General features: G+C 42.3%; 1 long non-coding RNA gene across 1 annotated transcript; it reads left to right on the top strand.

The window, feature by feature from the left end:
• Window positions 1-298: 298 nt before the first annotated feature.
• LOC117199370 (uncharacterized) lies at window positions 299-26,042 on the top strand. Its single transcript, XR_007470628.1, has 4 exons — window positions 299-4,174; window positions 5,656-7,662; window positions 7,800-7,987; window positions 24,743-26,042. It is a non-coding gene; the product is annotated as an uncharacterized LOC117199370 (long non-coding RNA).
• The last annotated feature ends 1,459 nt before the right edge of the window (window positions 26,043-27,501 follow it).

Genomic DNA, 27,501 nt, shown 5'->3' with positions numbered 1-27,501 from the left:
CTTCTGCCCTGCAAGCCAGTTCATCTGTACCATTTTTCTAGGTTCCACATACATGCGTTAATATACGATATTTGTTTTTCTCTTTCTGACTTACTTCACTCTGTATGACAGTCTCTAGATCCATCCACGTCTCAACAAATGACTCAATTTCGTTCCTTTTTATGGCTGAAAATATTCCATTGTATATATGTGCCACAACTTCTTTATCCATTCGTCTGTCGATGGGCATTTAGGTTGCTTCCGTGACCTGGCTATTGTAAATAGTGCTGCAATGAACATTGGGGTGCATGTGTCTTTTTGAATTATGGTTTTCTCTGGGTATATGCCCAGTAGTGGGATTCCTGGGTCATATGGTAGTTCTATTTTTAGTTTTTTAAGGAACCTCCATACTGTTCTCCATAGTGGCTGTATCAATTTACATTCCCACCAACAGTGCAAGAGGGTTCCCTTTTCTCCACACCCTCTCCAGCATTTGTTGTTTGTAGATTTTCTGATGATGCCCATTCTAACTGGTGTGAGGTGATACCTCATTGTAGTTTTGATTTGCACTTCTCGAATGATTAGTGATGTTGAGCATCCTTTCATGTGTTTGTTGCCAATCTGTATATGTTCTTTGGAGAAATGTCTATTTAGGTCTTCTGCCCATTTTTTGACTGGGTTGTTTGGTTTTGTTTTGTTTTTTTTGTTTTTGTAACATCTTTATTGGGGTATAATTGCTTTACAATGGTGTGTTAGTTTCTGCTTTATAACAAACTGAATCAGTCATACATATACATATGTTCCCATATCTCTTCCCTCTTGCGTCTCCCTCCCTCCCACCCTCCCTATCCCACCCCTCCAGGCGGTCACAAAGCACCGAGCTGATATCCCTGTGCTATGCGGCTGCTTCCCACTAGCTATCTACCTTACGTTTGGTAGTGTATATATGTCCATGCCTCTCTCTCGCTTTGTCACAGCTCACCCTTCCCCCTCCCCATATCCTCAAGTCCGTTCTCCAGTAGGTCTGTGTCTTTATTCCTGTCTTACCCCTAGGTTCTTCATGACATTTTTTTTTTCTTAAATTCCATATATATGTGTTAGCATACGGTATTTGTCTTTCTCTTTCTGACTTACTTCACTCTGTATGACAGACTCTAGGTCCATCCACCTCATTACAAATAGCTCAATTTCGTTTCTTTTTATGGCTGAGTAATATTCCATTGTATATATGTACCACATCTTCTTTATCCATTCATCCGATGATGGACGCTTAGGTTGCTTCCATCTCCTGGCTATTGTAAATAGAGCTGCAATGAACATTTTGGTACATGACTCTTTTTGAATTATGGTCTTCTCAGGGTATATGCCCAGTAGTGGGATTGCTGGATCATATGGTAGTTCTATTTGTAGTTTTTTAAGGAACCTCCATACTGTTCTCCATAGTGGCTGTACCAATTCACATTCCCACCAGCAGTGCAGGAGTGTTCCCTTTTCTCCTGGGTTGTTTGTTTTTTTGATATTGAGCTGCATGAGGTGCTTGTAAATTTTGGAGATTAATCCTTTGTCAGTTGCTTCGTTTGCAAATATTTTCTCCCATTCTGAGGGTTGTCTTTTCATCTTGTTTATGGTTTCCTTTGCTGTGCAAAAGACTTTAAGTTTCATTAGCTCCCATTTGTTTATTTTTGTTTTTATTTCCATTTCTCTAGGAGGTGGGTCAAAAAGGATCTTGCTGTAATTTATGTCAAAGAGTGTTCTTCCTATGTTTTCCTCTAAGAGTTTTATAGTGTCCGGTCTTACATTTAGGTCTCCAATCCATTTTGAATTTATTTTTGTGTATTATGTTAGGGAGTGTTCTAGTTTCATTCTTTTACATGTAGCTGTCCAGTGTTCCCAGAACCACTTATTGAAGAGACTGTCTTTTCTTCATTGTATATTCTTGCCTCCTTTATCAAAGATAAGGTGACCATATATGTGTGGGTTTATCTCTGGGCTTTCTATCCTGTTCCATTGATCTATAGTTCTGTTTTTGTGCCAGTACCATATTGTCTTGATTACTGTAGCTTTGTACATAGTCTGAAGTCAGGGAGTCCGATTCCTCCAGCTCCGTTTTTTTCCCTCAAGATTGCTTTGGCTATTCAGGGTCTTTTGTGTCTCCATACAAATTTAAAGATTTTTTTGTTCTAGTTCTGTAAAAAATGCCACTGGTAATTTGATAAGGATTGCATTGAATCTGTAGATTGCTTTGGGTAGTATAGTCATTTTCACAATATTGATTCTTCCAATCTAAGAACAAGGTATAACTCTCCATCTGTTTGTGTCATATTTGATTTCTTTCATCAGTGTCTTATAGTTTTCTGAGCACAGGTCTTTTACCTCCTTTGGTAGGTTTATTCTCAGGTATTTTATTCTTTTTGTTGCAGTGGTAAATAGGATTGTTTCCTTAATTTCTCTTTCTGATCTTTCATTGTTAGTATATAGGAATGCAAGAGATTTCTGTGCATTTTGTACAACTTTACCAAATTCACTGATTAGCTCTAGTAGTTTTCTGGTGGCATCTTTAGGATTCTCTATGTATAATATCATGTCATCTGCAAACAGTGACAGTTTTACTTCTTCTTTTCCAATTTGTATTCCTTTTATTTCTTTTTCTTCTCTGATTGCCATGGCTAGGACTTCCAAAACTATGTTGAATAATAGTGGTGAGAGTGGACCTCCTTGTCTTCTTCCTGATCTTAGAGGAAATGCTTTCACTTTTTCACTGTTGAGAATGATGTTTGCTGTGGGTTTGTTGTATATGGTCTTTATTATGTTGAGGTAGTTTCCCTCTATGCCCACTTTCTGGAGAGTTTTTATCATCAGTCGGTGTTGAATTTTGTCAAAAGCTTTTTCTGCATCTATTGAAATGATCATATGGTTTTTATTCTTCAGTTTATTAATATGGTGTATCATATTGATTGATTTGCATATATTAAAGAATCCTTGCATCCCTGGGGTAAATCCCACTTGATCATGGTGTATGACCCTTTTAGTGTGTTACTGGATTCTGTTTGCTAGTATTATGTTGAGAATTTTTGCATCTATATTCATCAGTGATATTGGTCTGTAATTTTCCTTTCTTGTAGTATCTTTGTCTGGTTTTGGTATCAGGGTGATGGTGGCCTCATAGAATGAGTTTGGGAGTGTTCCTTCCTCTGCTATATTTTGGAAGAGTTTGAGAAGGATGGGTGTTAGCTCTTCTCTAAATGTTTGATAGAATTCACCTGTGAAGCCATCTGGTCCTGGACTTTTGTTTGTTGGAAGATTTTTAATCACAGTTTCAAGTTCCTACTTGTGATTCATCTGTTCATATTTTCTATTTCTTCCTGGTTCAGTTTTGGAAGGTTCAACCTTTCTAAGAATTTGTGCATTGATTCCAAGTTGTCCATTTTATTGGCATAGAGGTGCTTGTAGTAGTCTCTTATATTGCTTTGTATTTCTGCAGTGTCTCTTGTAACTTCTCCTTTTTCATATCTAATTTTATTAATTTGAGTCCTCTCCCTCTTTTTCTTGATGAGTCTGGATAAAGGTTTATCAATTTTGTTTATCTTCTCAAAGAATCAGCTTTTAGTTTTATTGACCTTTGCTATTGTTTTCTTTGTTTCCATTTCATTTATTTCTCCTCTGATCTTTATGATTTCTTTCCTTCTACTAACTTTGGGTTTTGTTTGTTCTTCTTTCTCTAATTGCTTTAGGTGTAAGGTTAGGTTGTTTATTTGATATGTTTGTTGTTTCTTGAGGTAGGCTTGTATAGCTATAAACTTCCCTCTTAGAACTGCTTTTGCTGCATCCCATAGGTTTTGGGTCATTGTGTTTTCATTGTCATTTGTTTCTAGGTAATTTTTGATTTCCTCTTTGATTTCTTCCAGTGATCTCTTGGTTATTTAGTAATGTATTGTTTAGCCTCCATGTGTTTGTGTTTTTTACGTTTTTTTCCCTGTAATTTATTTCTAATCTCATAGCGTTGTGGTCCAAAAAGATGCTTGATATGATTTCAATTTTCTTATATTTACAGAGGTTTGATTTGTGACCCAAGATGTGATCTGTCCTGGAGAATGTTCCGTGTGCACTTGAGAAGAAAGTGTAATCTGCTGTTGCGCCCCTCCTACAATCTCATTGCAGCTTCTCCTTTGTCTTTGGATGTGCGGTATCTTTTTTGGTGAGTTCCATTGTCTTCCTGTTCAGCAGTTAGTTGTGATTCCGGTGCTCTCACAAGAGGGAGTGAGCGCATGTCCTTCTACTCCACCATCTTGAACCAGTCTCCAGGGGGAGGTCTTAGAAGTTCAGGAAAACATGAAAATCTTGTTTCCAACAAATATTTTAGGACACTGTCCACATCTCTCTTCAATAATCTCCCTCTTTGTAGGACTTTTAATATTATTATGATAATATCAAACCTCAGATTTTTGGTGTCTTTCTGAATATTCAGTTCATGGACTAGTTGATTTAGTAATGTAAGACAACCTAAAATACTAGCAGAATAGAGCTAGGGCAGAAGGCTTTCCTCTAACTGGGAAACATCAAGAAAACTAAGAGAAAAGGGCCATGGCTAGGAGATGGAGGGCTGTTTGTGGCAAGGTTGTCACACCATCCCTGGAGCAGCCCATCTTTGAGGCATTGGAGAGACGGAAGGCTGGAGAGGTCTGGGGAAGTTTCCTAGAGCATGTAGACTTGCGCAAGCCAGTGAACATGAGACAGAAAACAACCTCATATCTGGAGCAAATTTCAGTCTTCCAGTCTGGTTTTCTCTGTACTTGCTGCCTCCATTTATCAACAAGACACATTGCTGCCTCCTGGGCTTCTGAGTGCCCCCACCCTGTGGGCAGGAGATGGAGATATCAGACTTGACATTCCTGGCTCACAGGGGCAGACCTGTCTGGCGGGCCACTTGCTGCCTGTCACCTTGGCTCAAGGGAGGGTCCCGCTGCTCCTGGGAGAGCCACCATTTGTTGCCTTTTAAGAAATTGCTTTTCCAATAAAAAGAACAGGGCAGCTTTAATTTGATAATCTGGAACAGACTCCAAGATACACTGATAAGTGAAAAAAACAAAGTTCAGAGAGTGTGTGTAATACGCTATCATTAGGGGGAGAAGAAGGAAGATTATTTATTTGTACATGCTTATTTGCATATATGTAGAATATCTCTGGAAGAACACACAACAGACTGGAACTAGTACTATGTTTAAGGAGAAGTGAGTGGCTGGGAAATAGGGATGGGAGAGATATTTTTTATGTATACCTTTTTTGCATTTTGAATTTTTTACCATGTACATGTTATAACTGATTCAAATAAATGATTATTTCCAATCAAAGCAATTTATGCAGCCACTAAAAGTGGTATTTATGAAACACATGTAATAACGTAGTTTATAATATCATTTTAAATGAACCATTATATGTATGCTAACCTAAACAAAACTTAACAACCTCATCATTTACTAACAATAAGCAAAACTCTTAGGTATATAGAAAAGGACTGGAAGGAGATGTACCACAAAGTTAATGGTGATTTCTGAAACTATAGGTATTTTCTCCTTTTTTTTCATTATTTCCAAATTTTCTTTTATTATATCTTTTATTGCATAATGGTGAAAAAAATAAACCTTAGAACAAAGAAAATAAATTGCTTTTCCTTTCCAGGTTGCAGCAACTGAGCTACCCAGGAAAGGACTAACGTGTCCACTCCTTGACTTGTGGTCTTGACTCCCCTTCTGGCTGCAGGGGTAGATTTGAACCAGAGATGAGGCCTAGAGGCATTGGGAAGAGTCGAACAAAGAAAGAAAAAGGAAGAATGTCAGCTGCTTTCTACCTGATGGATTTTCTTCACTTTCATCACAGATGTGTGTGGGAGTGTGGGAGTCAGGTATTCCTGGCTGAATATACCTGCTCCTTGGAGCTTTCTCCATCTACTGTGCTCCAGCCTCCTGGATCACCAACTCTTCTAGGTTCTTTCTCGTTTGTAGCTCATCATGTCATATTTAACTCCTATACTGTGCCCATCTCTTTTTTTTTGGCCATGCCACGTGGCGTGTGGGGATCTTAGTTCCCTGACCAGGGATCCAACCCGTGCCCCCTGCAGTGGAAGCGTGAGTCCTAACCACTGGACAGCCAGAAAGTCCCCAGTAGTGCCCATCTTGATTCTCGACTTGTGGGTGGATCTCCTCCGGTAGGTCTGTCCCCTCCTGTGCTACAAGTCCCAACCTCCAGCTCTGCAGTCTTGTATTGTCAGCTACCTCCGAGTATCTTGCGGAGTGCTCCAAGGTGCATTAAACAGGTTTGGAGTGAATGTGAGGTTCCCCTGCCAAACCTGCTGCCAAACTTTGTACTCCTCAGTTCTGTTAATAGCATTACCACCCATGCAGTTGCCCAGCCAGGGATCTTGGCAGTTCACCTCGACTCTTTCCTCTCCCTCCCTTCTGCCAGTTTTCCTTTTTCTTCCATGCCATCGCCTATCACCCTTCATCCTTAGTCTCCCAGCTTTTAGTCCAGTCTATCACCAAGCAGCTCTCCTACTTGACTCCCAGCAGAGCTCCATTCATGGGATAAAAACCCAAATTTCTTGCAGGGTAGAAAAGGTTCTTCATAGAATATTCCCAGCCTGCCTCTCTGGCCACATCCCATACCACTGCCTAAATTACACCAGCCTTCAGCTTCTTAATGTTCCTTGGACAAAATATGTTCTTGGGTTTCCCTAGTGGCGCAGTGCTTGAGAGTCCGCCTGCCGATGCAGGGGACAGGGGTTCATGCCCCAGTCCGGGAAGATCCCGCATGCCGCGGAGCAGCTAGGCCCGTGAGCCATGGCCGCTGAGCCTGTGCGTCTGGAGCCTGTGCTCCGCAACGGGAGAGGCCACAACAGTGAGAGGACCGCGTACCGCAAAAAAAAAAAAAAAAAAAAAAAGGTGTGTTCTTTACAGCTCTGTACCGTAGTGCATGCTGTTCTAATACTTAGCAATCTTCTACTCTTCCTGCAGAATTACCTGAATTATCACCTCCTCCCTGAAGCCTTCCCAACTTCCCCAGGCAGTATCTGCAACTCCCTCCTCCGTGTGCTTTGTCCAGGCCTTAATCCTAATCCTACTGCAAGACAGAGAATGTATAGTACTCTTTTTTATATTCCCAGAACTCTCCTTACTCAATGCCCAGTGCATAGTAGATGCTCAAAACGTTGAATGAATTAACGAAAGATTTGCATTTCTTCTGTACTCCTCATGTGTTATACTGGCCTTCAAATGTTGTGAAGTCACTGGGCAACACAGAGCTGTGGATAAGAGGAGCACAGGAAACTTCCCTTTCACCGGTTTCCCTGGTTCTTCCCCTCCAGCCCTTTCCTGCTTATCTTTCAAATCAGCAGACCTGGGCTCCCTGGGTGGCGGTATGCATAATAAAATACCTAAGCTTTGATTTGCCTCTGTTCTTAATTTTCATCCTATTTATTCTTTGGAAAGTTTTGATAAATAAGCATGAATTCTTTCTTGGCATGAGGCTGCAAGTGGAGTAAGAGGATTCTATTACATCTAAGAATCATCCGAGCAAACAGAGAGAAGGAGAGCATCAAGATTGTGCTGGAAGAAAAATGGCCTTCATGCTCTTGGAAGAGTTGCCCACCCTGATCCTCTGGCTTTGATCTCCAGGCTCCATTAGAACAAGGTATTAGCTTTAACCAGCTCTTTGTTTCTACGCCAGGAATGTCGACAAAGGGGTTGTACTTAGAAATACTAAATAACAACAACAAATTGCTGTCAAAGTAAGACATAACACAACATTAGGGATGGGTCCTTATCCAGCAGAGACAAGAAGCGGGAGCAGCCTTGGCTGTGATCTACCTACACAGGGGAGGAGGTAATCCCCTCCAAGGGAACCTTGAGCCACGGCCCCTGCTGACCAGAGGAGACCCAGACCGAGGACTCCCTGAAGGCAGGTGCTGTGGCCACACCTCCAGAGGAAGATCATCACGTGGACAGAGTGGGGACAGGTAAGGGTGGAAGCCACCATCCTAGAAATCGACCACACAGGTGTACCAAAGGGAATTGTTGGGATGAGACGCCTAGTTTCTAAGTACTTCCCGTCTCCTCACCACACACACACACACACACACACACACACACACACACACACACACACACACACAAACACACACACACGGTCACAGTCATGTACTCTTTCTTTTCGTTTCTAATTAATTTATGGCCGTGTTGGGTCTTTGTTGCTGCACGCGGGCTTTCTCTAGTTGCGGTGAGCGGGGGCTACTCTTCATTGCGGTGCGCGGGCTTCTCATTGCAGTGGCTTCTCTTGTTGCAGAGCACGGGCTCTTGGCGCGTGGGCTTCAGTAGTTGTGGCACATGGGCTCAGTAGTTGTGGCTTGCGGCCTCTTGAGCGCAGGATCAGTAGTTGTGGTGCACGGCTTAGTTGCTTCGAGGCGTGTGGGATCTTCCTGGACCAGGCCTCGAACCCATGTCCCCTGCACTGGCAGGCAGATTCTTAACCACTGCACCACCAGGGAAGCCCTATGTGCGCTTTCTTTTGAGCTTTCTTCCAATTCTGTTTCATTGTCTGTGGCCAACTCAGGTAGAAGGTTTTAATAGCCAGGATTATGTTGCAGAGATATGGTTCAATTTAATTTATGGTTCATATATGTGTATATTTAATATACATATATGGGGTGGGAGAGAAAAAAAATGATAATACAAATTTTTCTCAGCCCAAGATAACCCTTTAGCAGACAAACCACACTGATGTCCAAAGAACACACCTCGGGACTTCCCCGGCCGTCCAGCGGTTAAGACTCTGAGCTCCCAATGCAGGGGGCCTTTGTTTGATCCCTGGTCAGGGAACTAGATCCCACATGCCACAACTAAAGATCTGGCACAGCCAAATAAATAAATAAATATTTTTAAAAAAACCAAAACCCTCTTCTAGCCCAGCAAAGACCAGTGCTAAACTTGGTCTTTTGAACCTTCTCTCTTTCATTCCTAAACTTCAGAAGACTTCTCTTCTGACCACCCCCACTCCTCACCACAAACTCACTCATCACTTTGCAGTGATGAGTGGCCCCCTCCTCCACTTCTTTCCTGAGAAGACATGCAGCCTCCTGAATCTTCTCAGACTGTGTGCTCTTCTTCTCGGGGAGAATGGCAGTGCCAGCCACGGGACGGGGAGGTCAGTGGTCACTCATTTACTGGCTGTGAAACCTTCGAGTCCTCTTTGCCCCTTTTGTCCACGTCCCCTTCCCCTCACCATCCCATCATCTAATGAGTTGCCAGGTCCCACCGAGTCCACCTCACGTTCTCTCTAACGTCTACCAACCTCTTCATCCTCATTGTCTTGGCAAAGCACAAAAGTGGGAAAGGGGACGCTGCCACCATCAACCCCAACTCTCCAACCATGACCTTCCTCCCGTCTGTATTCATTTCCTAGGGTTGCCGTAACAAATATCACAAACCGAGTGCCTTAAAACAACAGAAATTTATTGTCATAGTTCTGGAGGCTGTAAGTCCAATATCAAGGTGTCAGCAGATGGGTTCCTTCTAGAGGCCCTTGAAGAGCATCTGCTCCATGCCGCTCTCCTATAGCTTCTGGTAGTTGCCGGCAATCCTTGGTATTCCCTGGTTCCTATACCCACGTCACTCCAACCTCTGCCTCTGTCTTTATAAGACATTCTCTTCTGTGTGTGTGTATTTCTGTGTCTCTGTTTTTTATGAGAATACCAATCACTGAATTTAGGATCCATCCTAATACATTATGACTTCATCTTAACTAATTTCGTCTGCAAAGACCCTGTGTCCAAATAAGGTGACATTCTGAAGTTCCTGGTGGGCATGGGCTTTTGGAGGAGACTATTCAGCCCAGCACAGCTTTCTCCAGTCGTCACAGTCCCACTCCTCCTGCACTTCCTCTTTTCGCTCACGGGGACCTTCAGTCTCACTGTCTCCCTGCTTTGTCTGAGTGTGTCAACGTCCTCCAACTTTCCTATCCAGGCTTGACCACACAGTTGATGACCTGAACCTTAACACCCTGCCTCCGACTTCCTGTTACTCACCCTACAGTCTGTCTCCCTCAACGGGACGCAGCGGCTCTGTAGTTTGCTGAAAGAGACTGCACACCCCTGAGGTCTAGGGCCCTAACAAAACCTCTGTTTCCAGCGGCAGCCAGGCCCTCTATGCCCATCAGCAGTGTTCAATGACTCTTGCAAAGCGTCACCTCTCTCTCCAAGCCCCACACGACCCTCCTTCATTCTGTCTCAGGAATGGACTCCCTGCTTCATGGAGAAAATTGAGCCGGGAAGCTACAAGGACCTGAAAACCCTGCTCCCCTTCCATTTAACCTACATCTCCAGCTAAGCTCCCCTCCTCCCTGTCACAGGAAGCGCTGCCCCCTCTGCTCAGGCCCATCCAGCTCCCTCACAGCCCCTAGGGGGAACTTGCTCCTTCAGCCAACTCTGCTCTGTCTCTCAGCCTACACCCATGCCCAAGTCACTCTGGTGTTAAAACACACCCTCCTCTTAGCCTGTTTTCTTTTAGCTAATTCTCAATCTCTCTGTCTCAGTAAGAGCTGCTTGAAAGATAGCCTCTGTGGTAAACACACCCTCCCTTTCCGTTGACTCGGAAGACACTTGCCCCATGGAGCATCCCCATGGGATGCGGTCACTTCCCCCGCCTGTCTCCTCTAACCCCCAGTGCTCCTTTGTACTGCTGTCCAGTTCGGTGTCATCGTATCTTCCAGATTTGCACTTGCAGACATTTGATAACTATTTGTGGCATGTGTAAAGACTGTAAAGTCAGCAGGTTCTGGGCCACACTGTGTTCCTCTAGGCCCAGTTAAAGTGTCCGTTTTCCTTAGACACCTTACCTGGGTGAACGGGACGGGCTGAGGGAGACAGCAGCAGCGTAACAGGACAAGTAAAGAGACCCCGTCTCCCAGCGTCTCCTCCCTGTGGGGGCTGCCCTGTCAGTGCCTTCAATGAGCAACAGCTAGTGGCAGTATGGCCAGGGAAAGGTGGGGAGGGGACTGGGAGGGTGGCTCTCTCAATGGTGCCAACGCCCTGCTTACCTCCCTTCTGATCTGGGGCTTACCTGCACACAAGATGGCAGAGGAAACGTGAATTTCACTTCACACGTGGCCTGGTGGGCCCAGCCTTCGCCAGCCCACCCCTTCTCCCACACCTCCACTGTAACCTCTCCCCACCTCCACATCCGGGTCTCCTCTCCTATTCTCTGGGGTAAGAAAAGCCACCCATAATTAAACGCAGTATGTCAGGCTCTGAGCCACGCGCTTTACGTACCACTTCCTTAACAGCAACCCAGTGAGTTAGGCATTATTTCCCCCATTTTACACATGAGAACTTAAGACTTAAAGAGAATAAGTAACTTGCCCAGAGTCACGCTGCTCGTCAGTGGCAGAACAGAGCCCCAAACCCTGGCCCCGATGCTTGTAGTCAGCCACTCGCCCAGCCTGTCTTCTTGTTTTCCAGAGGCCAACCTTGATCTCAGTTTGCACCTGATCTCATGCATAATGGTTCTGGGGTGTGTTTACCAGGCGTGAGCAATTCTCCCTCTTTCCATGTGTCTCACCCCCAGTTCTCTCTTCCATTATCTATCACAGAAATACACGAGGGGCGTAGATGGAGAGGGAGGGATTAAAAAGGGGGCAACAGATAAGAGCTCTTACCAGATTCCCTCCTACTTGACTAAGGACAAGGACTGGGGCTATGTTCTGTTTTCATATCTCTAATGCCCATAAATGTGTGCTGAGAGAAGGAATACACTTTTACTTCTGATCAGAATCTACAGGCACATTTATTTGCCTCGGTGGCGAAAGGTGTTGTGGAAGACCCTAATCTTGACACTCTTCCTGCCACATTATCGGAGTGTCATTTCAACAGGGCACAGTCCTGTAGATGCCCTGGGAGAGGGAGGCCTTTGAAGTCTTACGGATGGTTTAGACATAAAGTTTTCATGATGATTTAATGTGGTAATTTAGGTAAAACCTGGCACAATCTTTATTAACAGGGAAGAGGTTAGTGAAGTAACAAAACATATAATGGCAATGCTAATCCTCTACAGTAGTATCCAGATGAATGAGGCAAAGGGGGGGGTCAGTAACTTTTGTGCCACTTGAGATGGCCATTTTTTCTTAACGTTGTTCCAGCCACAGAATGTGGCACAGATAGAAACCCATCAGACGCTGCCACTCCACTGCTCTTATGGCGCGCCATCGTCCTCAGAATAAACCCCCCTGCCTCCGACTTCAAGCCCTTCTCCCTCTGCCTCTTGCCTCCAGGATCTCATCTCACACCCTCTCCCTCTCTGGTCTCTTGGCTGGGGGAGCAGTATCTCCTTCCCTGACCACCCAGTGGTGTCTTTGTTAGTCTTTTTTTTTTTTTAAACCACTGTATCCTCAAGAATGCCTGACAGGACTTCCCTGGTGGTCCAGTGGTTAAGAATCTGCCTGCCAATGCAGGGGACACGGGTTCGAGCCCTGGTCCAGGAAGATCCCACATGCAGTTGAGCGACTAAGCCCGTGCGCCACAACTGCTGAGCCCGCATGCCACAACTACTGAAGCCCGCATGCCTAGAGCCTGTGCTCTGCAATAAGAGAAGCCACAGCAATGAGAAACCTGCACACCACAATGAAGAGTAGACCTCGCTCGCCGCAACTAGAGAAAGCCCACACACAGCAATGAAGACCCAATGCAGCCAAAAATAAATAAATAAATAAATTTATAAAAAGAAAAAAAGAATGCCTGGCAAATAGATGTTCAATAAATAGTTGTTAACAAGTGCAGGAAGGAACTGGACCATTGCCACTTTAGGTGGGAAAGGTAGGTCTTATTTTCTTGGAGTCTTCTCTGTCCTCAGGGCTATTTTCAAGGTGATGCTCTGGAACGTTTTAAACTTTTGGTGGATCTGGAAGGTACTTAAAAAAAAAAAAAAACACCTTTCTGTTTGTGAGGCTAGTAGATAATTGCTTGAAATATTTTTAGCAATCCCTGAACACCATCCATTTCCTGATTTTGCCTGTTACCCTTACCCTGAGCACTAAATGTACATCAGCTTAGCTTATGGTTTCCATCACAGTTTTCTTGACATGTTGCTTTCTTGATTTCTAATCTAACAAGGAAAACCTAGTTACACAGATTTTTATCCCAATTAAAATTATTCTACAACAGTAATAGGAGTACAGAATTTGCATCTTAATCCAATTGACAAACTCTTCATAAGAGTTGGCCAGTTTTGGGAATTCCCTGGTGGTCCGGTTGTTAGGACTCTGTGCTTTCACTGCTGGAGCCTAGGTTTGATCCCTGATTGGGGAACTAAGATCCTACAAGCCCTGCGGCACAGCCAAAAAAAAAAAAAAGTGTTCATTAGTTTCAAAAAAAGAGGCCAGATTGGGACTGACATACGGTGTCACCCAGAGGTTGTTAGCAGCCAATGGCAAGGAGAGGCAGAAGGTTTAGGGATTTCTGGGGAGCTAAGGTGTTGCCTCTGAGCATCATTAAGAGATGCTCTACAGGGGAGAAAGAAATGAGAGGGACCAGAAAGCTTTTCCAAGGGAAAAAAGAGTTAAGGAGAAAAGCGAATGAATGCTTGGTAATCCCGTGAAAACAAAAAATGCATAAACCAGGGATATAAGCTTTCATGTATTCATTCCTCATTCTCTCCTACATTTACGCATCCATTCAACAAACATTTGGTGCATTGAGCAGGCACCAAACTAAGTCCGAGATGATGCAAGTGTGACTGAGTCTCGGTTTACATTGTAAATGGCTCACATTACATGGCCAAATGATACGATGTTGGTGAGAAGGGCTTGTGAATGGCCCAGCACTACATGTTGGTTATTCTTCCAACATTTAATACAGTGCTGGCACAGAGCAGGTGCTCAAAAATAGCTGTGGAAGGAAAGAATAAGGAGAGAGTCTGAAACAACAAGCTATAATATCTGAGAACTGGAGACTGTAGGGGCTGAAAACTCAAGAGGAGATCTGTGTGATTCATTAAAACACCAAACAGGGCTTCTTGATTATTCCAGAGACTGGGAACTCGATGTGCTCAAGCCTCCTTTTCTTGTAACCATGTGACCTCGAGTGACTTAATCTCTCAGGGGTTGAGTAAAGGAGTACAACCGTATCAGACTACTACCTTTGATATATTTTATTTGTGAATTGGGCTCATCCTGAAGTTTGTTCAAGACAGTAGCTGGAGTTAGAATAATACATTGTAAATTCCTTCAAATCCCATGGAAGAAAACAGATAAAACTGTTGAACAAACATTTCCTTTTCTGTGCAGGAATGTGGTCATTTCAAATGGGAACCACTGGTTAAATTATAACCTTACGTGGGTGCTTACGTTAGCTCTGTCTTTCCGGGTTGACCTTCAGGAAGCTGCAATGAGGATTTAGTATCTAATTTGGGAATCAATTAGCTTGTCAGGTTTTGAAACTTGCTACTTTCAAGAGATTTACAATAATTGTGCCAAATTAACTCCCTCAATTTTTTTATAACATAAAGTGACCATTAGTGGATATAAATATAATTAGTAGAAAGATTTCAAAGGCTATTTGACCATTAAAGCCCATATCTCTCTTAATTTGTGCCAGGTCAGGGAAAAAAAAAATCCCAGAGTGAAATGTGGCCAGAAATCACAGTACAGAGAAGTTTGACAATTCCCCAAGTTCCAGAATGAGTTGGAGAGGAGTCAAAACTTAATCTTACAATCTCATAAATGCTTTATGACTATAATTATTACTTGAAGCTATCAGGTGGTATAGACATCTACTACTATTGTGGAAATTGAGTAGTATACAAGTTTTCCAGCAGAAAATTACATTGAAGGTTAATTTGTCAAAATGGTAAGGATCTATTTATTTTTCATCAAAACCTTTTGACATATTTCCTTATACGATAAATAAATGTTCATTATTGAAAAATTAGAAAATGTAGATAAATGAAAAAGAGAAAAAAAAACCACTCAAAATTCCACCCTGTAGAGGAAAAATCACAACATACTTTTTAAAATTAAAAAATGGGATTATACTATTTGTAACAGAAAAAACACTCAGAACCTAAGATCAAAACTTCTGCTTTCGAGCTTCCCTGGTGGCACCGTGGTTAAAAATCCGCCTGCCAATTCAGGAGACATGGGTTCGAGCCCTGGTCCAGGAAGATCCCACATGCCGCGGAGCAACTAAGCCCGTGCACCACAACTAGTGAGCCTGCGCTCTAGAGCCTGTGAGCCACAACTACTGAGCCCGCGTGCCACAACTACTGAGCCCGCATGCCTGGAGCCTGTGTTCTTCAGCAAGAGAGGCCACCGCAGTGAGAGGCCCGTGCACCACAATGAAGAATGGCCCCCGCTAGCCGCAACTGGGGAAAAGCCCACTCACAAGACCCAATGCAGCCAAAAATAAATAATTTTTTTAAAAACACACACACACACACACACACAGAAAAAAAAACTTCTGCTTTCATATTCCTGTACTAGAAGAAGCATCACCTGGAAAGGGATAGGGATGGAGGCTGACACTTTTTTCATAAATTATAAATAAAAAGGAAAAGGACTTCCCTGGAGGTCCAGTGGTTAAGACTCCACGCTTCCACTGCAGGGAGTGAGGGTTTGAGCCCTGGTCGGGGTACTAAGATCCCGCATGCTGCTCGGTGCAGCCAATAAATAAATAAATACAAAGGAAAATGAAAACTTTGGGGAAAAGAAAAGCAACCTGATCTTAACGCATGTTCATATGTATTATATTTATATGGTATTGCTTGAGGTCAGAGCACTTGAGTTCCTTATTTCCTGTGTTTAGTCCTCATAGATGTTTATTGAACTGTATGCTAACTGGTAATGTTCAAGTGTTCCATTTAATCTATTAGGTATGAGTCTTTATTATACTCAAGAACCAAGCTTGCTAGGAATTAGCCTAGTACAGTGTTTTGTACCTAGTTCGTTCTCAATGAATGTTTGTTGAATATATGTATTTAAATAATAGTTTCAAATATTATTTGAGGAAACAAGCCTAGGATGTTGTACTCACATGAGTTCAGAGGTCTTAACAAACTTCAGAACATTGTTTTCTTAGGAGACTTAATTGACATACACAGAGTGCAGACTAACACCATCACAGAGACTAAGTGACATGCTTCACAAAGTGCCCCAGAGTTTGTCTGGAAGCCTGGACCACTTGGCTACTAAGAAAAAAAATTGCTTCCTAGCGACAATGAATGAACTGCTAACTTTTAGGGAAAATTTATGCCCTTTATCACAAGGAAGAAAGAATAGGCCAAGGACACAGGTTCAACAATTTCCCATTGGAGAATGAGTTTATTTCATAGGCAAGGAGAATTCCAGAGAAGAGGTAGTGACTTGCTCAAGGTCATACAACTAGCTAATGGCAGTGATAGGACAAGAACCCAGGCCCCCAGAATCCTGATTATTGCTTTTTCTGCACCATGCTACATAATAATAACATATGTCCTACAAATACTGGGTCAGTGACCTCAATTTCGAATACTCACATGACATTTCTAACTATGAAAAGCAGATGCTTACCATCCTTATGATAGACAAAATAATGGTTTCTCAAAGAAGTCCTGTGAATATGTTACCCTACACAGTAAAAGGGACTTTGAAAATGTGAGATGGGGATATTATCCTGGATTACCATGTAGCTGTGAGCCAAGGGATGCTAGCAGCCTCTAGAAGTTGGAAGAGACAAGGAACAGATTTTCACCTGGAGCCTCCAGAAGGAACCAGCTCTGATGACATCTTGATTTTAGTCCAGTAAGATTCATTTCAGACTTCTGACCTCCAAAACTGTTTGAGAACCAATTTGTGTTGTTTTAGACCAGTAAATTTGTGGTAATTTGTTAAAGCAGCTAATAGGAAAATGATATAATATTTATTTCAGAATAGTTCTTTTATTTTTATTAGACTATTAAAGGCTAGAGATTGAATATGTGGTAGAAGAAGAAACCTTTTGGCTCTGTGGGTGGTCAAATCTCTGCTTTGCTGTTTCAGAACCTTTGTAGTATTTTGTATTTATCATATTCATCTGTTTTTGTCTCTCCTTTTAACAAGCTCTCTAGTTACATATCTGATTCTAATTTTTTCTATTCCTATTTAAGCAAACTATTTTTTTAATTTAATTTTATTTATTTTTTATACAGCAGGTTCTTATTAGTCATGAATTTTATACACATCAGTGTATACATGTCAATCCCAATTGCCCAATTCAGCACACCACCATCCCCACCCCCCCATGGCTTTCCCCCCTTGGTGTCCATACGTTTGTTCTCTACATCTGTGTCTCAACCTCTGCCCTGCAAACCGGTTCATCTGTACCATTTTTCTAGGTTCCACATACGTGTGTTAATATACGATATTTGTTTTTCTCTTTCTGACTTACTTCACTCTGTATGACAGTCTCTTGATCCATCCACATCTCAACAAATGACTCAATTTCGTTCCTTTTTATGGCTGAGTAATATTCCATTGCATATATTTACCACATCTTCTTTATCCATTCGTCTGTCAATGGGCATTTAGGTTGCTTCCATGACCTGGCTATTGTAAACAGTGCTGCAATGAACATTGGGGTGCATGTGTCTTTTTGAATTATGGTTTTCTCTGGGTATATGCCCAGTAGTGGGATTGCTGGATCATATGGTAATTCTATTTTTAGTTTTTTAAGGAACCTCCATACTGTTCTCCATAGTGGCTGTATCAATTTACATTCCCACCAACAGTGCAAGAGGGTTCCCTTTTCTCCACACCCTCTCCAGCATTTGTTGTTTGTAGATTTTCTGATGATGCCCATTCTAACTGGTGTGAGGTGATACCTCATTGTAGTTTTGATTTGCATTTCTCTAATAATTAGTGATGTTGAGCAGCTTTTCACGTGCTTCTTGGCCATCTGTATGTCTTCTTTGGAGAAATGTCTATTTAGGTCTTCTGCCCATTTATGGATTAGGCTGTTTGTTTCTTTAATATTGAGCTGCATGAGCTGTTTATATATTTTGGAGATTGATCCTTTGTCCATTGATTCATTTCAATATTATTTGAAATGAATCAATTATTTCAATATTAATTCAATATTTGATTTGCAAATATTTTCTCCCATTCTGAGGATTGTCTTTTCATCTTGTTTATGGTCTCCTTTGCTGTGCAAAAGCTTTTAAGTTTCATTAGGTCCCATTTGTTTATTTTTGTTTTTATTTCCATTATTCTCGAAGATGGATCAAAAAAGGTCTTGCTGTGATTTATGTCAAAGAGTGTTCTTCCTATGTTTTCTTCTGAGAGTTTTATAGTATCTGGTCTTACCTTTGGGTCTCCAATCCATTTTGAGTTGATTTTTGTGTATGGTGTTAGGGAGTGTTCTAATTTCATTCTTTTACATGTAGCTGTCCAGTTTTCGCAGCACTGCTTATTGAAGAGACTGTCTTTTTTCCATTGTATATCCCTGCCTCCTTTGTCATAGATTAGTTGACCATAGGTGCACGGGTTTATCTCTGGGCTTTCTATCTTGTTCCATTGATCTAGGTTTCTGTTTTTGTGTCAGTACCATATTGTCTTGATTACTGTAGCTTTGTAGTATAGTCTGAAATCAGGGAGCCTGATTTCTCCAGCTCCGTTTTTTTCCCTCAAGACTGCTTTGGCTATTCGGGGTCTTTTGTGTCTCCATACAAATTTTAAGATTTTTTGTTCTAGTCCGTAAAAAATGCCATTGGTAATTTGAAAGGGATTGCATTGAATCTGTAGATTGCTTTGGGTAGTATAGTCATTTTCACAGTATTGATTCTTCCAATCCAAGAACATGGTATATCTCTCCATCTGTTGGTATCATCTTTAATTTCTTTCATCAGTGTCTTATAGTTTTCTGCATACAGGTCTTTTGTCTCCCTAGGTAGGTTTATTCCTAGGTATTTTATTCTTTTTGTTGCAATGGTAAATGGGAGTGTTTCCTTAATTTCTTTTTCAGATTTTCCATCATTAGTGTATAGGAATGCAAGAGATTTCTGTGCATTTTGTACAACTTTACCAAATTCACTGATTAGCTCTAGTAGTTTTCTGGTGGCATCTTTAGGTTTCTCTATGTATAGTATCATGTCATCTGCAAACAGTGACAGTTTACTTCTTCTTTTCCAATTTGTATTCCTTTTATTTCTTTTCCTTCTCTGATTGCCATGACTAGGACTTCCAAAACTATGTTGAATAATAGTGGTGCGAGTGGACATCCTTGTCTTTTTCCTGATCTTAGAGGAAATGCTTTCAGTTTTTCACTGTTGAGAATGATGTTTGCTGTGGGTTTGTCATATATATGGCCTTTGTTATGTTGAGGTGGGTTCTCTCTATGCCCACTTTCTGGAGAGTTTTTATTGTAAATTGATGTTGAATTTTGTCAAAAGCTTTTTCTGCATCTATTGAGATGATCATATGGTTTTTATTCTACAATTTGTTAATATGGTGTATCACATTGATTGATTTGCATATATTGGAGAATCCTTGCATCCCTGGGGTAAATCCCACTTGATCATGGTGTATGATCCTTTTAATGTGTTGTTGGATTCTGTTTGCTGGTATTATGTTGAGAATTTTTGCATCTATATTCATCAGTGATATTGGTCTGTAATTTTCCTTTCTTGTAGTATCTTTGTCTGGTTTTGGTATCAGGGTGATGGTGGCCTCATAGAATGAGTTTGGGAGTGTTCCTCCCTCTGCTATATTTTGGAAGAGTTTGAGAAGGATGGGTGTTAGCTCTTCGCTAATTGTTTGATAGAATTCACCTGTGAAGCCATCTGGTCCTTGACTTTTGTTTGTTGGAATATTTTTAATCACAGTTTCAATTTCTTTACTTGTGATTAGTCTGTTCATGTTTTCTGTTTCTTCCTGGTTCAGTCTTGGAAGGTTATACCTTTCTAAGAATTTGTCCATTTCTTCCAGGTTGTCCAATTTATTGGCATAGAGTTGCTGGTAGTAGTCTCTTAGGATGCTTTGTATTTCTGCAGTGTCTGTTGTAACTTCTCCTTTTTCATTTCTAATTTTATTGATTTGAGTTCTCTCCCTCTTTTTCTTGATGAATCTGGCTAATGGTTTATCAATTTTGTTTATCTTCTCAAAGAACGAGCTTTTAGTTTTATTGATCTTTGCTATTGTTTTCTTTGTTTCTATTTCATTTATTTCTGCCCTGATCTTTATGATTCTTTCCTTCTGCTAACTTTGGGTTTTGTTTTTTCTTCTTTCTCTAGTTCCTTTAGGTGTAAGGTTAGATTGTTTATTTCAGATGTTTCTTGTCTCTTGAGGTAGGCTTGTATAGCTATAAACTTCCCTCTTAGAACTGCTTTTGCTGCATCCCATTGGTTTTGGATCGTTGTGTTTTCATTGTCATTTGTCTGTAGGTATTTTTTGATTTCCTCTTTGATTTCTTTAGTGATATCTTGGTTATTTAGTAATGTATTGTTTAGCCTCCATGTGTTTGTGTTTTTTACGTTTTTTTCCCTGTAATTTATTTCTAATCTCATAGCGTTGTGGTCAGAAAAGATGCTTGATATGATTTCAATTTTCTTAAATTTACTGAGGCTTGATTTGTGACCCAAGATGTGATCTATCCTGGGGAATGTTCCGTGTGCACTTGAGAAGAAAGTGTAATCTGCTGTTTTTGGATGGAATGTCCTATAAATATCAGTTAAATCTGTCTGGTCTATTGTGTCATTTAAAGCTTCTCTTTACTTATTTATTTTCATTTTGGATGATCTGTCTTTTGGTGTAAGTGAGGTGTTAAAGCCCCCCACTATTATTGTGTTACTGTCGATTTCCTCTTTTATAGCTGTTAGCATTTACCTTATGTATTGAGGTGCTCCTATGTTGGATACACATATATTTATAATTGTTATATCTTCTACTTTTTTTTTTTTTTTTTTGTGGTACGTGGGCCTCTCACTGTTGTGGCCTCTCCCATTGTGGAGCACAGGCTCCGGACGCACAGGCTCAGCAGCCATGGCTCATGGGCCCAGCTGCTCCGCGGCATGTGGGATCTTCCCAGACTGGGGCACGAACCCATGTCCCCTGCATCGGCAGGCGGACTCTCAACCACAGCACCACCAGGGAAGCCCTATATCTTCTTCTTGGATTGATCCCTTGATCATTTTGTAGTGTCCTTCCTTGTCTCTTGTAACATTCTTTATTTTAAAGTCTATTTTATCTGATATGAGTATTGCTACTCCAGCTTTCTTTTGATTTCCATTTGCATGGAATATCTTTTTCCATCCCCTCACTTTCAGTCTGTATGTGTCCCTAGGTCTGAAGTGGGTCTCTTGTAGACAGCATATATATGGATCTTGTTTTTGTATCCATTCAGCAAGCCTGTGTCTTTTGGTTGGAGCATTTAATCCATTCACGTTTAAGGTAATTATCGATATGTATGTTCCTATGACCATTTTCTTAATTGTTTTGGGTTTGCTTTTGTAGGTCCTTTTCTTCTCTTGTGTTTCCCACTTAGAGAATTTCCTTTAGCATTTGTTGTAGAGCTGGTTTGGTGGTGCTGAATTATCTTAGCTTTTGCTTGTCTGTAAAGCTTTTGATTTCTCCATCGAATCTGAATGAGATCCTTGCCAGGTAGAGTAATCTTGGTTGTAGGTTCTTCCCTTTCATAATTTTAAGTATATCATGCCACTGCCTTCTGGCTTGTAGAGTTTCTGCTGAGAAATCAGCTGTTAACCTATGGGAGTTCCCTTGTATGTTATTTGTCATTTTTCCCTTGCTGCTTTCAATAATTTGTTTGTCTTTAATTTTTGCCAATTTGATTACTATGTGTCTCAGCGTGTTTCTACTCAAGTTTATCCTGTATGGGACTCGCTGTGCTTCCTGGACTTTGGTGGCTATTTCCTTTCCCATCATGTCAGCTTCCCTTGTGTCCCATTTGCCACGAAGGTTTCTTTTGGTGTATACACCTCCATGGCCGATACACCAGCAGTCAAGGGCCTGAGCACCACCCCAAGCACCGACCACAGCCAGCGCCTGCAGTCTGGGGATGCAATCAGTGTCCCGGCCCCGGCGGGTGCTGCCATCGTCCTCCAGCCGCAGTTGCCGCGGCTCTGGGCCCTGGTCCCCACTGCGGTTAGCTCGGCTCTGGCCCGGGGGCTCCGGACTGGCCACCGCCCGCGTCTGCCAGCATCCCCATGCCGTGATCCCCACTCGTGGCCCCAGCCGCTGCCTGCCAGCCCTCCGCCCAGACCTCTAAGCAAACTATCTTAAAAAGAGCTTATTTGGTCATTTTTTGAGTTAGGGAGAGTTAAAATTGAGGCTTCTATTTGTGCCTTTTTTCACAAACGTCCCACACATGTATCATTCTTTCTCCCCGTACCATTCTTTCTTCTCTTTGTCTTTCTTTTTCTCAGGATCCCCCTTTCCTCTTGCACCTTCTTTTCTGTCCCTCTGCTCCATTTTTTTTTTTTTTTTTTTTTTTGCGGTACGTGGGCCTCTTACTGTTGTGGCCTCTCCTGTTGCGGAGCACAGGCTCTGGACGTGCAGGCTCAGTGGCCATGGCTCATGGGCCTAGCCGCTCCACGGCATGTGGGATCTTCCTGGACCGGGACACGAACCCATGTCCCCTGCATCGGCAGGCGGACTCTCAACCACTGCACCACCAGGGAAGCCCCCTGTGCTCCATTTTTAATTCCAGTTAAATTGCTTCATCATCCACCTTCTTCCTCTCTTTTTCTCTGGAGCTCTCTCTCACCCTGTCGCATTCTTGAGTTTCCACCTGATCTTGCTCAAAATAGTACAGACAGTTTCCCTACTCCCCATGCTCTCCTGAATTTCTTACCCAGTAGCTGAAAAACAATCCTAGGAGTCAGAGATTCTCAGAATTTGAAGGGGTTACAAAGATCATCAAGTTTAACTGCTCATTCATGTTTGAATTCATACCTCCTTCCTGATATATTTGACAAATAACCTTTCTTTCACAAGATTTTTTGTTTTTTAATATCTGTGTGTAAGGCATGTGCCCAGCCTTTGCTTGAACACTCCAAGTTAGAGGGCTCATTCCTTAATGAGGCAGCCCATTCTGCCTTTGGGTAGCTCTGATGGGAAAGAAGTTTTTCCTTCTCTTGAGCTAGAATCTTTTGTAACTCTGACGCATGGGTTTAAGTCTATCCCTTAAGTCACATGGAACAATATGACAGTTCTTCAATATTTGAAGTTAATCTTCATATTTACTCTGGATTTCCTCTTCTCCAGACTATATATCTCTAGTTCTTTGAACTATTCCCCAAATGATGTCTTTTTAGCTTTGCAGTTATCCTCTTTTGAAGTTTTTGTTTTGTTTGTTTGTCTATATTTTATTTGAAGAGTGATGCATTCTGAATGAATGCACCAGAGCAGGGGGAACTACTAACTTGCTCATTAGATCAGCACTGTCCAATAGAACCTAATGTTATGGTCAAAATATTCTGTATCTGTGATGTCCAATATGGTAGTCGCCAGCCACATGTAGTTGTTGGGCATCTGAACTGTGACTAATGAGAATGAGGAAGTTTTAATTTTTAATTTAATTTAATTAATTTATTTTTTGGCTGCGTTGGGTCATTGCTGCTGCATGTGGGTTTTCTTCAGCTGCGGTGAGTGGGGACTACTCTTCGCTGTGGTGTGCGGGCTTCTAATTGTGGTGGCTTCTCTTGTTGCTGAGCACGGGCTCTAGGCACGTGGGCTTCAGTAGTTGCAGCACATGGGCTCAGTAGTTGTGGCACACGGGCTTAGTTGCTCTGTGGCAGGGGGGATCTTCCCGGACCAGGGCTCCAACCCGTGTCCCCTGCATTGGCAGGTGGATTCTTAACCACTGTGCCACCAGGGAAGTCTGGAAGTTTTAATTTTATTTAACTTTAATTATTTTAAACTTAAATAGCTGCATGTGGCTAGTGGCTATCACATTGAACATCACAATTCTAGATATTATAACTCTTAAAATATAGAATAATTTTGCATTGTTTCAGAGTAGCCATAGATTCATTTTGAGGGTTTTTTTCTTTACTGAAAACCTTCACTTCTTTTAACCGATGCTAAGCCAATCTATCGTCATTGGTCATATAAGTATACCTGCTGTATAATGGGAGAAAGCCATTTTGTGTTAACCATGGAAAGCCTGTTCTCTGCTATTTTTGATTCTGACTTGTGACTATCTATGAATTCTGAGTCAAGCTCAGTCTTCTCTGCTGATTGTCCTTCCTGGTGTCCAGATTGCATTCCTGGAGTCTGGAATCCAGTGTCTGAGCTGATTTTCTATGGACCTTCTGCTTATTCTCATATTGTATTTGTCAATTTTTTTTTCTATAAGAATATACAAAACACCTACCAGGTGCCAGGCAGGAGCTGCATTGCATTCTGAGCAGAGAGAGATAAATAAGACAATTCTTTCTCCAGGATTCACATGTCTCTGGCTCTAACCTGCCAATTTTGCAGTTCTGCTTCCCGTCCTTGACTCCTTATCTCAAGTTCTGTATCTTGGTCTTAAGTCATTGTTTGGAAGTGGGATGGGCTGGGAAGATGGGTGGGGAGAAGAAAGAAGAACTACAAGAAGTATTGTGACACTCTAGGGAAAAACAGATCAAACTTCCTAGAGTCTGCACATTCTTTTTCTAGGAAGAGATAAGCAAAAACCTCCCAGTCATAAGCTTTTCATGGCCGGTAGTCAATTTGTCTGTCTTCTCTAACAATTTCCTCCTCCTTGATATCTCCACAGTCTTCTTCTTCGTGTTCAAAAGTATGGCCTGTGGAAAAGCCAACAACAAAAAGAGGCTCTGGATTTTGTTTCTTTATTTGTTTTCCTGACTCCTTTAAATAACTGTATATAAGATAGTGCCCATCTTATCAGGGATTATTGGTTGAAAAATATACGCCCTTTAAAGGCCCCCTCATGCAGGATAGGCAAAGGGGAATAGAGCAAAGAGATGGAATGGCCTTAGGGCAAGAGGGCAGAGGTAGCTATTGCTTGAGGGTAAATAGGTGCTGTCTTGCTTCTCTGAAGTCCATCACAACTAGCTTTGGGACATGGGTTCCCCATCAACAGTGCCAAATTGCCCCAAACAGCTTTTGATCAACAGAGTTAGTCATGGACCAGTTCTCTGCAGGATCCTCCCCACATCCCATCTTTCCCCATAGAAAAGAACTACCCTTTATTTTAATTTCCTGAGGACAGACTCTCAGATGACCTTTCCTAGGGGTTGGCAAACTAATCCAAAGAAAAAATCCCCACAAGCATGAGACTGGGGGGAAATAGACACCTATAAGGGGAAATAGATACCTATAAGGGGAAATAGATACCTATGCATCTCCCCCCCCCCCCCCGCAAGGGTCTCTTTTCTGGGGTCCCTGGTATGTTAGGTTTTTGGGAAAAGAGCTTGCAGGGGCCCCTGTTGCAGCCACAACAATGGGGGGCATCCAGGGAAGATGGGAGAGAGGAGGACACTTCCTCCCCTCTCTGATAGAAGACTGATATCTTGCTCCTAAAATAGAGATAAGCAATATTGTATCTCTATACAAGAAGACAGGAGGGCTTCCCTGGTGGCGCAGTGGTTGAGAGTCCGCCTGCCGATGCAAGGGACACGGGTTCGTGCCCTGGTCCGGGAAGATACCACATGCCGCGGAGCGGCTGGGCCTGTGAGCTATGGCCTCTGAGCCTGCGTGTCCGGAGCCTGTGCTCCGCAACGGGAGAGACCACAACAGTGAGAGGCCCACGTACCACAAAAAAAAAAGACGACAGGAGAAGTATTAGGAGGTTCTGAGGGAAGGCCATGACGAGGATCAGGAGACCTGGAGTCTTGTCACTCTCATGCTGTAAATGTGTGTGTCTTTGTGGAATAGTTAGCCAGTTCCTTTTTCCCAGACTCAGTTTCTTCATTTGTAAGATGGGAGCATTGGATAGGATCAGTGTTTTTCAAACCTCAAACCAAAATTCATTAGGAGGTTGTAAAATCAATTTAGAGTTTTTACCAGCAGGTTGGGTTTTTTTCAATGAAATAAAATAGATCAGAATGTGCTGTATCGTAAAAAACTGTTCTGTTAAACTTTTGTTCCAGTTTGTGTGTGTGTCCGTGAGTGTGTGTGTATGTACTGGGTTGAGACATCAAATGTGTTTCTAACTGTGGATCACAGTAAAAATATTTTTAAAATTCACGATTCCTGAAGTTCCCTCTGCCTGGTGTTTTAGGTTTCCCTGTGCCTGCAGAAGGTACTCCATAGGGATTTACTTCCATGGTGATTTGGGAGAACAAGTTTCCATGACACCATCCCACACCTTCAACCCAAGCAGCCAGTCTTTGTACCGAGCCCAAGAAGAGCACAGCCCCTCAGAAAGTGAGGAGAGGCTGAGGTGTAACCGTGAGCCACGTTGTTACACAATGGATTCCAGACATCGTGTGGGCTTTTCTATACATGCACACAATTTCTCACACATCGTACACTCTTTGGTTTTGCTGTGATGCTTTAGAAGAGACTCTTGCTTTAAGCAGGAAGTTGAACAAAGTAATAAGATCCCTTCTCTAGAGGTAATATCGTATGATTCCAAGAATACAAAATTTCAAGAAATATTTACAACTAAGGACATTCTTCCAGCAACAATAATGCCACAGCCCCTCCACAGGGAGGCACAGGTCACAGACAGCTTCTGGTCATTATCCTACTTCATCTCCTCAACAGTCTTAAGGCCTTGTGTTGGCAGCTTGTGAAGGGTCGAGCCAGGACTTGAGTTCAAATCTCCTTCCTCCAAAATCCTCTTAAATTCCATTGTACCACAGGGAAAGGGACTCCTATTACCAAATTTAAATTATCAATATGTTTTCCCTTGTCATGACAGTACATTTAATTCCATTTAGTATGCTTCAACAGTAGCAGGGTGCTAATGGTAGGACGCTGCAGTTAACCGATCTGTGTTGGGCAGCCATGCTTTGGGGACACTTGGTGTAGATGGTCAAAGCATGGGGAGCCACAGGCCACCAATAGGACACACTCCTACAATTCGGGATAGGGTTGCACAGTGTTACCCTCTGCAAATGAAGCTGATTAAGTATCTAATCCATAGTTCTCGTTCCAGAATATTTGCAAAGAAAATGCTGCTAAAGAATGGGTTTCCCCAAACCTCTTTAGTGATACTAAAATATATCTGAGGTAAACTGTAGTATGACTGAGGTAGCGCTGTCAGGATGGAGTGTGGGGTGGATGGATTGGGGTTAGAGGCCAAGGAATTGTGTTTGGGTTTCAAACACTGACCTGCGGGCTTCCCTGGTGGCACAGTGGTTAAGAATCCACCTGCCAATGCAGGGGACACGGGTTTGAGCCCTGGTCCGGTAAGAACCTGCAGTCTGCAGAGCAACTAAGCCCATGTGCCACAACTACTGAACCTGTGCTCAAGAGGCTGCAAGCCACAACTGCTGAGCCTGCGGGCCACAACTACTGAAGCCCGTGCGCCTAGAGCCTGTGCTCTGCAACAAGAGAAGCCACCGC

The sequence above is a fragment of the Orcinus orca genome, chromosome 12 (assembly GCF_937001465.1).
Source record: "Orcinus orca chromosome 12, mOrcOrc1.1, whole genome shotgun sequence".
NCBI lineage: Eukaryota > Metazoa > Chordata > Mammalia > Artiodactyla > Delphinidae > Orcinus > Orcinus orca.
The sequence above is the reverse complement of the archived record's forward strand: the minus strand, read 5'-3'. Positions and strand labels throughout refer to the sequence as shown.